This window comes from Pinus tabuliformis, chromosome X (genome assembly GCF_031772625.1).
Source record: "Pinus tabuliformis cultivar Carrire ecotype Pingquan chromosome X, CPIR1, whole genome shotgun sequence".
Classification (NCBI taxonomy): domain Eukaryota; kingdom Viridiplantae; phylum Streptophyta; class Pinopsida; order Pinales; family Pinaceae; genus Pinus; species Pinus tabuliformis.
The window spans coordinates 1,246,844,887-1,246,859,349 of record NC_142308.1 but is presented as its reverse complement, the minus strand read 5'-3'; the positions used below and the strand labels follow the sequence as shown (position 1 = coordinate 1,246,859,349).

Below are 14,463 nucleotides of genomic sequence, written 5' to 3'. Positions count from 1 at the left end.
AGATAATTATGCAAGCCTTTTTCTACGGAGAAAATCATGGAGGCATATCGAGAAAATCATGGAGGCATATCTTATCCTAAGGAGAAGATCATGGAGGCATATCGAGAAAATCATGGAGACATATCTTATCCAAGATATGAGAGATTTGTGGGATCATGTTTGAGAGATTTGTGCGATGATATCTTGTAATAATGGGAAACTAGTTGAGAGTGCTTGAGAGAATATTTGATATGTAATTATGGAAAGGTTATCTTCCTCATGTATATAAGAAAGTTCTCTCTCTTCATTGGCAGGAATAATGAATAATAGAGAATGGAGATTAACTTTGACTCTTTCTTGATTTGTAATTTAGTTATTGTAATATAGTTTGACATAGTTTTATTGTCATGAGCTCATATCTGTTGTTTGCCATTCAGTTCTTCACATGTTGTATTTATTTTCCTTTATGCAATTTCATGCTTTCCTAGTTAGTGTTTCAATGCTTTAATTTGATTTCAGTAATTTAGATTAGATTAGATTAGATTAGTTCCACTTCAGTCCTGCATATATAGTGCATGTGTCTCGTAAGTCTACGGACCTCGGATTGATAAATTAAATAGTTGGGTAAGTACTACAACGGAATTAAATGAACATAGTTTCACCCAACATTTTGGCGCCGTTGCCGGGGAGGCACGATGGATTGAAGTTTAGTTTGATTTTTCTGCAAGTGTGTTTAGATATGTTCCTAACTCCGAGGTGTTAAATGCGGTAAGACGTGGGGAACAGCCTACGCATCGCATTCGAGATACCGTAATGGGCTCGACCTCTTATGGATCAGGGCATGTAGGGTGTGTTTACATTTATGCAAGTGTGAATTTTGATTTCTGCAAGTGTGTTTGATTTTCACAACTGTGAAGAATGTGTGATGAATTCATGGTTCATGGTTATAATTGAAGCATTCAATTACTCAATTAATGAACAACCCTTGTAAGAGGTTTTAATTGAGTATTGAATTCAAGATTATTTCTGTGATCCCTTTTGTTTTTAATTCAATTTTTAGTGTGCTGATTTTTTTGTTTTTTTTCAACATGACTTAACAATGAGTTTCAGCTTGGAACTACTCACTCAGATCCTAGCAGAAGTTGGGATCTCTTCTTCCTTGGAAGAGGAGATCTTAACAAGAATTAAAGGTTCAACTACTCCCCAAGAAATAAATGAAGATTCAACATCTGAAGAATCCTGCGTATCTGATGGCGAACAACCATTCGAACAGGAGATCAAGGAAGAAGAGCAGCAAATTGGAGAAGAAGAACAAAAGTTACAGCATGATCTGAGTGAGAGAAACTGTGCATATCAAAGCTTCATCGAACAATGGTTCCAGGTAAGTACTAGATTAGATTTATCTTTTAACTTTTTAGTTGATTTGCAGTTACAACAACCAGACTCATTCACTGTCAAATATTTTCATCCATCATTTGACAAATTGCTACTGAATCTATTGTTGTCACTGCTACGCGAATGAATTCATTGGAAGTTTAACTACACGTAACTAATTTGTAAATTCTAATTAGTATAGAGTAGGTAGGCTTTTAGATTTAATTTTCAGTTCTGCTTTTACCTAGAATAAGTATGCTCTCCTCCTGCATCTTTGTACGATCTCGAGGATCAGAAAATAGGTTTCAGTTTTTCTTAGAATAAGTATGCTCTCCTCCTGCGTCTTTGTACGATCTTGAGGATCAGAAAATAGGGATGATTACCAATTTCAGGAATAAATAAATGTTTTGCAATATGCTTCATCGAAAATATCTTTCAATATGCAAATTTTTGTGTCCATTTGTTAAAAAGAAAATTTAAAACTAACCATTTTTGTTTTTAAAGCTAGGATTAATTTCATTTTCTAGACTGTTACTAATAAATAATAACATAAAATAAAAAAAAAAAAAAAAAAAAAAAAAAAAAATAATAATAATAATAATAATAATAATAATAACAGTGATCCACGTGATTCAGACGACCCCTCGGATTGATCTTAACAGAATTGGGTTTTCCACCTTCTTCATGCATTCGACAAAATAGCTTCAAAGCCTCTTCTCCATCCCCGCTCTGCGCACATCCTGCAATTTCCATGAAATCTCATTGGATCCGATTCCTAAAACCCGCATTTTATCAAAGAGTTCCATAACCTTATCCCGAAACCCATTCTGAACATAACCTGCTATCATAGCCTTGCTGAAGATACCCAAGTTCAACACAGGCTTTAAGAACACTGGGAAATATGAACTTATCAGGTCGAATCCCTCGGCCCTGCATTAGATGAAAGAGGGCGATGGCTTCTTCGCAATCGCCATGTTTTGCATACCCTCCAATCATTGTAATCCATGAAGACATTGGTGGAGATTCATTGAGAAAGCGAAATGGCTGGTCATCCATATTATCCCGAGGACCTGCAACTGCCTGGATATGTGCCTCTCTTCCTCCCTCCATCTCAGATTGTGGGTGTGTATGGGATTGCCTCTGTCCTTGTTGTTACTCTCATCTGGTTCATCTCAGGAAGATGCTCCAAGATCTCATCAATTGATAGAATTCTTATGTGTTGGTGGGCGTTTACTGGGTTAACTCATCTGGTTCTCGAAGGGTATTTTGTTTTCTCTCCAAACTTTTACAAGCTCGAATCTCCTTTTTACCTGGCGAAAGTTTGGAAAGGGTACAACAAGGGTGATTCAAGGTATGCAGCAAGAGATTCTGCTGTAGTTACAGTAGAAGGAATCACTGCTGTAATAGAGGGACCTGCATGCCTTCTTGCTGTGTATGCAATAGCAGAAAGGAAGCCATACAATTACACACTCCAATTGGCAATTTGTTTGGGCCAACTTTACGGTGACATTGTATATTTTGTTACAACATTTTTGGAAGGTGACAACTTCTCTGCTGGTCGATATTACTATTGGCTTTACTTTGTGTTGGAAAACAGCTTCTGGTTGGTAATACCTTCAATTATTGCTGTAAGATGCTGGAAAAAATAAGTCACGCTTTCTTGACGGCTGTACTTCCAGCTACAAATAGCATGCAGTTTCTAAACTCATCGCTGCTTTTCAGTAGAAAACTCTAAGAGGCAATGAATGGCCACCTCCTCACAGTTTCTAATATTAATTTGAACAAATCCGATAAAAAAAATCAGAAAATCTGATCCAAAATGGTTTGCATTTATGGAAGCCTGCCAAACTATTTGTTATTCAACTCCCCCTCCCCCGCCAATGGCCATGGAAGATTGCTTAAAAGAATATAACAATTCTATCAAAATTGAACTTTAAGCTCCTGAATGGTTTAAATGAACAACCCAAGTCTAGACAAACAAGTCAACCAAGTTGTTGTCCTAGATGTCATGCAGCAACAGATCCCATCCTGGGCCCATTGCTTGTCATCATACCGCCTCGCTGAGTGCCTCTCCCAACATTTCGAATGTGATTATCCCTTTGGTATCCTTCGGAAGCTTCAGAAAACCAAACAGCACGCCTAGATAAAGAACCTCGAGCTCTGTTTCCCAGATCGGCCCTGTTCACAAAATCAGCTCTTCCATTTCCCCGACCAGCGTAGGCCCCACGTGCCCTTGTTCCATCATTTCTGAAGCCCCCTCTAGCAGGAAAAGGCCGTCCACGAGTAGCTCTAGTGCTAGATGTGGTCTTTTCTCCTCAACAAATGCTTGCCGCCCATTAATTGTAATTGGAGATGCCTGAAGTGCAGTTTGGACTGAAGCTGCTTCATCAAATTCAACAAAACCAAAACAGAATCCTCCTTGCTTACTCCTAACTTGAACCCCAGTTGGCTTAATTGCCCCGAACTTCTTGAATTCTTCCTCATCTTGAGCAGGGGTAACATTCACAGGCAAGTGCTTGATATAAATAGAGCACACATTTCCTTTTGCTTCAGGGGAAGCACTGTTATCTGTCATATCGACAGCAGTGGAACTCAAGGACTCATTTGCAGATGCCTTAGGTGGACTGGAATAAGTTGCTTGATGCTCAGCGCTTGGCACCGCCTTCGCAAGAGACGGTTTCTGAACTGCAACACTAAGAGCCGCATTTTCTTTCATTACTTTAACAATTGAAGCATAAGACTTTTTCGGTGCATCTTGGATTACAACTGAAGTTTCACAAGTAGGTGGCCCCTCATCGTGAACTGCAGCAGGAAGATGGTCAATGGCTGACAACAAATATTTTGGAAATTATAGGTTGTCTGATCTCTGAACGTTCAAAGCATTTTTATTATGCCTGCTACGATTCGTTTGCCATACCCCCGCCCCCTTGACTGTGAATTTCATGACTGTTAAAAGCAATAACAAATTCAGTTTGATATATATGAAACTGACTGCGGTGATATATCTCGTACGGAATTACTTTCTTGATCAATTTAATGCAACGCCTCAAATTGGAATTTGCTGTATTCAGGAGCGATGTGGAGAAAAGAACAACTCTTGAAAATTTAGATCTCATCCTTCTTTTTCTTGACGAGATTGTTGATGGGGGAATAATTCTGGAGACTGAAGCAAGTGTAATTGCTGGAAAAGTGGTGACCCATGGTGCTAATGGTGAAGGCACACCCCTATCTGAGCACACTATATCTCAAGCACTTGCATCCGCACGGGAACATTTAGCAAGATCACTTCTAAAATAATCATTTGTTTAATCCTTCCTTGCATTTGAGTTTTGTCAGCTTACTGGTGATCCTTGGCATGTGTGATGCTTGGTGGTTGTGGACATTCTTTGAATCTTATGCTCATCACTTTTAAATTCTGTCTTCACTTTTCATGTTTTGTGTTTTTGTATAAATTTTGAAAAGTTCAGAAAGTAGGATATGGTAGTTTGTGTACCTCTTAAGAGTCACAAATTTATATAAGCTTGTTTGCATAAAAAAATAAATAAATAAAAAATTAAAAAATAAAATAAAATAAAAAATAAAAAATAAAAATAAAAAAATTTGCCCTCATTCATTTACATCACAACACCAACTACTTCCCCAAACAGATAGAAAAGCATTTTCAACTGTTTTAAATCAATTTTCCTGCAAACCAATAAAAACATTTTGAAAATGTCTTGCTCCATCAATCAATACATTGCATGAGGACATGCAATAATTTTAGTTGGGGGGAAATAAAAGTATGTTGGACTTTTTGTGAATTTGTGGGCAAAAGTAGGATGCATATACTAACACGTGAAATGAGATTGGTGTTATGTGTAGGACAACGAGAAGCTTATGCAGAAAGCTCAACATTACGATGCAACACCTTTTTCATCCACAATTAGAGTTATTTCGGAAAATAATTAAAAAAATGGACATTTTGTAAATTCTTGAAAATGCGCTAATTTGTTTTTGAGTCACTTCATACAGGAATGATCGATGGAGATGGCACATGAAGATGACAATTTTTATGCAGGAATGGTGCTAAGTTTTTCAGAGTATGCAAAGTGATTTTTCGAAATCACAATGAAACATGCATCATTGGACGCTTGAAGGAACTAATTCTTCACTGCACATATCATGACATTTTCCACTACACAAAAATCCTTTTGCGTCATGACTACTCACCATCCTTGTGTTGCAGCCCATCTTCCATTTCCTTATCTTTCACGACTTCATGCACGCCTATTTTTCTGAATCGCATACATCCATTTATCCTTTTCAGTTTCGTTTTGCCTTCTAGTTTGCCTTTTGAATAAAACTCATTCCCTTTCCATGATTACATTGCCTTGATTTCCTATCCATGCTGATCCACAATGCTTGTCCGTGGGTTCTTTCCATTTGTAGTCCTACCAAATATTTTTGTACAAACTCGTGTTGACTGATGTGGGATTCCTTAAGGCCCACCTTTCAACAAGTCTTGCCCCATCGACATCAGCACCTTATCTGGGAAATAGACTAGAGTTCATTTTGAGTACCTAGAGGCTTGCATGCCTTAATGGCAAGCTCTCTCGCTGGCGATCATGGGAATACATCAATGTCCCTTGATCTTCAGATCTTGCAAGTGGCTCGACCTCGACACATCCATTCGCACTTCGCAAGATGTACTCCAGTACCTTGGCACTCATTGACATCAATGGTGAGTTGCCTCGCATTGGTTAACGACATACATCAATGGCCGGTAATCCAATGATTTCTATTCATGCTCGACATCGACACATTCATTCGCATGTTTAGAATTATACCATCGGGTTTGTAGCGGGTGAAGACTATACACTTTTTCATGACTCCCTCAGCAGTCACAACAGCATGCATTCTGATCTATGAGAGTACCACAATACCACTCTCAGCATTTATCTTTTCCATGATTCAGCATCAGCAGTTCAGATTCCTTCATTCTTCAGGATCCAGTTACATCAGTCACATTTTCCTGATCCAGCAGCAGCAGCAGCTACATTCCTATTGCATACTTCATCATTCTTGGGTAAGTAGAGGTATGTTGTTTTCTAATCTTTAATCATGCAATTCCTTATATGCTAACTTGAATATTTTGGAAAATTCCCTCACCATGCTACATTTCCTTTCACACGCCATGTTAAGTTGCACGCAGACATGCAACCAATTCAGTTGAGGGGGGGGGAGAACTACATTCACTACATATTCACTTCCATGATTCCATTTCTTCACCACTATCACTCCATTTACCATTCACCAACATTTATTTTCCAATAATACTTTGTTGCACTTTGTTTCATACGCAATATTGGCATGCTTTATTAATATTACAAAAAGGGATTTCTTATGCACATTATGATTTCCAGTGAATGTTTACATTATTGAAGAAAAGAGAACAGAAAATGAAATGAATGTTGTTAACACAAGAACCAACATTCTTTGTATTCATGGTTGTCACACAAGAACCAACCATATTCATGGTTGTCACACAAGAACCAACCATAAGAAAATGTAAATTGTTACCAATATCTCTCACATATCTTGGAAACATTTAAGACATCATCATGTAAAGCCAAAGCTCAATATGCCAAATGTTCTTAAAAGATACCCATGCATGGTTGCATGAGGACATGCAACAAGTTTAGTTGGGGAGGATGTTGGGACTCAAAAATGTCATATTTTCATCCACCTTTTTCCTTACATTTCATCATCCCATTAACATGTTATCATATCACTTTCCTACATACACTTGGGTTTCACCTTCTTATTTTCCATTTTATTCATTTTTGTATTATAAGTGAATTTATGATTAATTCTTAGAAAATGTACATATTTTTATATATATCTCAAGAATATGTGAGTTTTGTGATGTAGGAAATATGTGAAGAATTAATATCTCCTCCACCATATCAAGGAGATAATTATGCAAGCCTTTTTCTACGGAGAAAATCATGGAGGCATATCGAGAAAATCATGGAGGCATATCTTATCCTAAGGAGAAGATCATGGAGGCATATCGAGAAAATCATGGAGACATATCTTATCCAAGATATGAGAGATTTGTGGGATCATGTTTGAGAGATTTGTGCAATGATATCTTGTAATAATGGGAAACTAGTTGAGAGTGCTTGAGAGAATATTTGATATGTAATTATGGAAAGGTTATCTTCCTCATGTATATAAGAGAGTGCTCTCTCTTCATTGGGAGGAATAATGAATAATAGAGAATGGAGGTTAACTTTGACTCTTTCTTGATTTGTAATTTAGTTATTGTAATATAATTTGACATAGTTTTATTGTCATGATGATCCAGGTGGATGTTGGTGGCCACCCAGCTATCCCATTTGGACCCCCACAACTGTCTCTTTCAGCTTTTTTAGTTTCCTAAATTGTAGCACAGTTTACTATTTTTAGCAGTTTTTCGGGTCCTGAACTTCCGGAGCCGTTTTGAGGCCCTAAACGACGTTTTTTTGGGAATCTAGGGCAACATGGGTCCATGGACCGATGTTGCCTCCCAAAGTGGTAGTACTCGGATAGATCTTTCTAACGAGCTATCGTGCGCGTCAAACGGAGATCGTATGCCAAAGTTACGACCCCGGGAAATTGATGTACCAATTTACCCAAACGGGGCCCACAATTTGGCGTTTCATCTTCTAGGGTTAGGTTTTGGAATGTGAAGGGTTTTCCATTGTTTCTCAACAATAAATAGGCTTCTGAGCCTCATTGTAACTCAGTTCGGAACAGTTCAGAGGCATGTAGCCGCACATCTCTTCTCAGAGATAAGCTACCATCGCCCTAGCTGGTTTATTTCCATTTCTGGTTGTAAGCATATTTCAGTATTTTCCATTAATGAAATGAAGCATTATTTCCGCTGCATCTATGTGTTTATGGTTATTGCATCTCTGTATTTATGGTTATCTTTGTAATCTATTGCGTTCCTGTTTAAATCCGGATCAGTGGTATCAGAGCGGTCTGCTTTTTTCTCTGTTTTTCTTTGCATGTCCCCAACGAGGTCGGGATATAAGGAGTTAGGGCTTGAACTGGTCGAACCTTTGCAAGACCAGCCTCGCAAATCCCGACGGCCTCTCATGGCGGATGAGAAGAAAGACGAGGGAGCAGGAGATCCTATCAAAATCTTGCTCGAAGAAGCACTCGAGCGGCAAAGGAACGCGATGATGGATAGCTTTGCGCAGATTCTTCAGCGGCTACCCAGAGGCGACGCATCGGCTTCCAACAGCGACTCTGGAAATGCCACGCCGTTTAAGGTACAAGTTAATTTTGAAATCCCCATCTTCGAGGGTCAAATAGACGCAGATGCCGTAGATAAATGGTTAAATCTGCTCGATGGGTATTTTTCTGTTCATGAATTTTCAAGTCGGGAAAAGATTGTTTTCGCTCTTCTCAAAGCAGCCCCCCATGTCAAGGACTGGTGGGAAACCTACTGCGAGCAGAAGGATGAAAGTACAGGCTCACTATTTTCAGCTGCACCCACTTGGAATGACTTCCGGGATGCCATCAAGGAGCAGTACTACCCTGTCGGAAGCTATGAGGACAAATACATCAAATGGACCACATTGCGGCAGGGACGAGACCAAGATGTGCCGGAGTTCACAAACATTTTTCATACCCTTCGCACACAGTTGGGTATCAAAGATTCTGAGCTGCATCTGGTACTCAAATACCGTGGTTGCTTGCACAGATACATCCAGGAAGAGATGGTGTTCTTGAACATCCCCTCACTCGGCACAGCATACCGATACGCTGTCAAAATCGAGCAAAAGTTCAAAAAGAAGAAGCGAGACTTTGGATCTGCAAATCCAAAGCCCAAAGGACAAAGCCAAGGCGGGGTGACCCAAGACAACCCGTCGAAGCCGCAAGAAAAGAACAACACCATGAAGCCGAAGAAGGACACAGGAAAGTGGTGTGAGTTCCACAAGAGTCCCACTCATAACACAAGTGAGTGTCGGACCAAGCAGTTGCTGGTGGCCGAGTTGAAGGCTTCCGAATCATATGCATGTTCCGACCCTGAGCCAGAACTCGACAAGGGGAATGGCAAAGGGAAGCAGATCATTGATGCGGATCCCAGTGCCACTGTTGCCACCGCCAAGATCAAGAAAAATGAGCCCGAAGATCCAGAGGAGGGGGAGCGTCTTTTCCACTCACAGATGTGGGTGAAGGGTTCACCGCTGCGATTCATTGTCGACAGTGGTAGCCAAAAGAACCTGGTTTCAGCAGAGGTCGTGAAGCGGTTGGGCCTACCGACTACACCGCACCCGCAGCCGTACAGTATCGGGTGGCTTCACGAAGGACGAGATCTGAAAGTTCGCCAGCAGTGCCGTCTTCCCTACAGCATCAAGCCCTTCACAGATGAGGTATTGTGTGATGTGACACCTCTGGATGTTTGCGATGTATTATTAGGCCAACCATACTTGTGGAGGCGACATGCTGTGTATGAGTCAAGGCCTCGTGCTGTCATTATTTCTTTGAATAATTCATTATACAGGATACCAGAGGTAGCCCCACCTACTGCCACATCCTTGATCACTACCAAGAAAGGCAGCAAGCTCATATCACAGACCAGGAAATTCATCTGTCTGGTCCACTCCCAAAGTAAGGGGAAGATTATTGCTACATCCATGACCCCTGCAAAGGGTTCCTCTATGCAGCAGCAGCAGAAAAGGAATACGGTCATGACAGAACACAGGAACAACTTCTCATGCACAGGGGTACCACACAAGCTTCAAGTGGGCGACAAAGTTTGGTTACATCTGCAGAAAGAACGCCTTACAAGAGCCCATCAGAAGCTCCGACCACTCCGACATGGTCCTCACAGCAGTACCAAGGCTATGGGGAACAATGCTTTGGAGCACATCATTCCTCCATTCCTTCGCTTGCACCAAATGTTCTATGTGGACCATCGTCGACCATGCTTCCCACCATCACTGGACACATCAGAGATTGCAGGACAAGTCTAGCAGATGGAGGAACTCAACACAATGGGGACCATTGCTTCCTAAGGGGGGAGGAATGATCCAGGTGGATGTTGGTGGCCACCCACCTATCCCATTTGGACCCCCACAACTGTCTCTTTCATCTTTTTTAGTTTCCTAAATTGTAGCACATTTTACTATTTTTAGCAGTTTTTCGGGTCCTGAACTTCCGGAGCCGTTTTGAGGCCCTAAACGACGTTTTTTTGGGAATCTGGGGCAACATGGGTCCATGGAACGATGTTGCCTCCGAAAGTGGTAGTACTCGGATAGATCTTTCTAACGAGCTATCGTGCGCGTCAAACGAAGATCGTATGCCAAAGTTACGAACCCGGGAAATTGATGTACCAATTTACCCAAACGGGGCCCACAATTTGGCGTTTCATCTTCTAGGGTTAGGTTTTGGAATGTGAAGGGTTTTCCATTGTTTCTCAACAATAAATAGGCTTTCGAGCCTCATTGTAACTCAGTTCGGAACAATTCAGAGGCATGTAGCCGCACATCTCTTCTCAGAGATAAGCTACCATCGCCCTAGCTGGTTTATTTCCATTTCTGGTTGTAAGCATATTTCAGTATTTTCCATTAATGAAATGAAGCATTATTTCCGCTGCATCTATGTGTTTATGGTTATTGCATCTCTGTATTTATGGTTATCTTTGTAATCTATTGCGTTCCTGTTTAAATCCGGATCACATGAGCTCATATCTGTTGTTTGCCATTCACTTCTTCACATGTTGTATTTATTTTCCTTTATGCAATTTCATGCTTTCCTAGTTAGTGTTTCAATGCTTTAATTTGATTTCAGTAATTTAGATTAGATTAGATTAGATTAGTTCCACTTCAGTCCTGCATATATAGTGCATGTGTCTCGTAAGTCTACGGACCTCGGATTGATAAATTAAATAGTTGGGTAAGTACTACAACGGAATTAAACGAACATAGTTTCACCCAACAAAGCCCATTAATGATATTGGAGAGGGAAAAAATGAATTGAAAGATGAAGTAAAATTCCCATGCAAGTTATGAAATTGGGATCATCTTACCCATATTTGCCCTAAGATTCAGGATGCCCAACGCTTGTTAGCTCAGCAGGGTTCTTCAAGTTCCCAGGCTGTGCTGACTAACTGTTTTCCCCAAGGGCAACAAATGTTAGTACTGGAACCCCCACAGGGCAACCATGATGGGGAATCCACATTGAATGTATATATGGTAAGGTCTCATGTTGATGTTGCTACAATATCACATGATTATGGTGAGCGGAAACCTTCTAAGGCTAAGGCTCCCTCTGACATTATAGAGCCACTCCATACTGAGAGGCCCACAATTGAGTCTATACCTCAGATGCTGGAAGGCTCTACAAATTGTTCGAATTCCAATCCAAACACTAGGGCTGTTAAGAACTATTCTATTGTCAAAGATCTGGCTCAGAGCCCCTGTGTGATGTCAGCATTAGAGGTACTCCAATCATGTCCTACACAAAGGAGTTCATTTCTCACTGTGATCGAAGTAGTAGATCCAAAGAACTCTCTCATTATTACATTTGATATGTCAATTGTTAAGAAGAGACTCCCTCATCTCATGGATTTCCGGATTAAATATACATATCAAAAGAAGACTATATTTTGAACTGTAGTTGATGAAGGGGCTTCAAGGTATTTTCCTTCATGGGCAGTTTCTCGGGTTATAATCAAATAAATATCCATCCTGGAGATCAACACAAGACAACATTTATTTTCCGATGGGGTATGTTGCATACAAGAAGATGCCTTTTGGCCTAAAAAAAGTTGGAGCTACTTTTCAGCGGGCCATGTCTTATTCTTTCCACGACATCAAGCACATAATAAAGGCATATTTGGATGACCTAGTTGCTCATTCTCAAAAGAGAATGGATCATCCAAAACACCTTCATTTGGTTTTTGAAAGATGTTGTCACTATAAGATCTGGTTGAACCCTAATAAATGTGTTTTCGCTGTCACATCCAGTCGGTTATTGGGATTCATTGTGTCCAATGAAGGGATTCATGTTGATCCCTTCAAGGTTGAGGCAATACTTCAGTTGCCTCCCTCGTCGATTGTTCATTAACTTCAAAGTCTCCAAGGAAAAGCCAATTTCTTAAGGAGATTTATCATAAATTATGTCGAGATTACGAAAGGATTTATGTGATTACTGAAGAAAGGAGTTCCATTTTTTTGGGATGATTTCACTTAGTGCTCCTTCAATTCTTTGAAAAAGGCATTGACCTTTGCTCCTCTTTTGAGTCCACCCGATTATAGTAGGGATTTTCTCTTGTACCTCGGTTCGACAGAATCAACCATTGCTATGGTTATGGTTTAGGAAGACGATGCTCTTAGAGAGCATGTGATTTATTATTTGAGTCGAGGCTTAGTCGGTCTTGAACTTAGGTATTCTCATATAGAGAAATTGGCTTTGGCAACAGTTCACACTATCTAATGGATCTGTCATTATATTTTTCTTAGAAAAACTTTTGTGTTGGTTGATATCAACCCATTTCAGTTTGTCCTCAGTAGGCGAGTGATTGGGGGAAAGTATAATAAATGGATTGTCATCTTACATGAATTCGATCTCGAATTTATGTCAGCCAAGTCTAAAAAATCTTTAGTATTTGCGAAATTGATTTCAGAGTTGCCTTGTGAAGAGGATGTTGTTTATGAAGAATCATTTCCTGATGAACATCTCTTCCTAATATCTTCATAGGATCCTTGGAATGGAGACATCATAGTATATCTCCACACTTTGAAGTTCGCTTAGACATTTTCAAAGGATGAACATGTGAAATTGCGTCACCTAGCTAAAAATTATATTATTATCAGTGACACTTTGTATTGTCGCAGTATTGACTCAATCCTTAGGCGTTGTTTAACCTTAGAAGAAGCTGAGTCTGTTCTAAATGATTTCCACCATGGAGCTTGTGGAGGCCATCTATCTGGGCTTGCTACAACCCAAAAAATATTGCGTGTAAGCTATTTTTGGCCCTCAATTTTCAAAGATTGCATTGAAGCGGTTGAGAAGTGTCATCATTGTTACGTATACACTTTGAAAATGCACGCTAACCCAACTCCGCTTTTCCCCATCATCATTGTTGGTCCTTTCACTAAGCAGGGTATTGATTTTACAACTTGTAACCAGGGTTCAGCTAAGGGTCACAATTGCATTACCGTAGTAGACTAATTTATGAAGTGAGTTGAAGCTATGCCTAATTTCAATAACGATGGTGAGACTACAACTCTTTTCCTATTCAATGAAATCATTTCACGTTTTGATATTCCAAGGGAGATTATCACTGATCTTGGAATTCATTTTCAGAATAACATGATGTCTGAGTTGTCTTTAAAATTGGGATTTTGGAAAGAGCATTTATCTCCGTACTACCTTCAAGCTAATGGACAGGTTGAAGCTGTAAATAATTCCATAAAAATTATCCTGCAAAGTACATTCAATAAAGCTAAATTCAACTGGCACATCATGCTATATCCTTCGCTTTGGGAACACTGAATGTATGTTAAGACTACTACAGGTTTTACTCCTTTTCAACTAGTTTATGGTTTGGAATCAATCTTCCCTATGAAATGTGAGATCCCATCTCTTATGTTAGCAATTCAACTTCTTCCAGACACCTCTAGTCTTGAAGAATGCCTTATTCATTTGGAATATCTCGATGAGAAGCACTGAGATGTAGCCACAATGAATGAAGCTCATAAAAAGAGAGTAAAGGCCCAATATGAAAAGATTGTGCATCCTAGGGTTTTATCTGAAGGTGACCTTGTCTTGGTCTATGACCAAGATAAGGAAAGCTTGGGGGCAGGAAATCTCAAACCTATGTGGTACGATCCTTTTATCATAAAAAATGTCTTGAAGAAAGGTGCATATGAGTTAGTTGACTTTGATGGAAACATGTTGTTGGAGCCTAGAAATGGGCTCTATCTTAAGAAGTATTATGCCTAGGTTGTTGCCTAGAATTTGCTTTGTTTTGTAAATATTGTACATAGTTGTTTGTTTCTATATATGGGTCTCGTGGTGATATTAGTATTTTTGATCTGCTTTGGCGAGTTACGATGGGTGATCTGG

At 39.7% G+C, this 14,463-nt stretch overlaps 2 pseudogenes; one reads left to right on the top strand and one right to left on the bottom strand.

Annotated features, from left to right (window-relative positions):
• The first annotated feature begins 2,393 nt into the window (after positions 1–2,393).
• Positions 2,394–3,002, top strand: LOC149144491 (putative 3-beta-hydroxysteroid-Delta(8),Delta(7)-isomerase pseudogene; annotated as a pseudogene).
• A 242-nt stretch (positions 3,003–3,244) lies between these two features.
• The window catches only part of LOC149144490 (nuclear transport factor 2-like), a 103,289-nt pseudogene continuing 92,070 nt past the window's right edge, over positions 3,245–14,463 (bottom strand).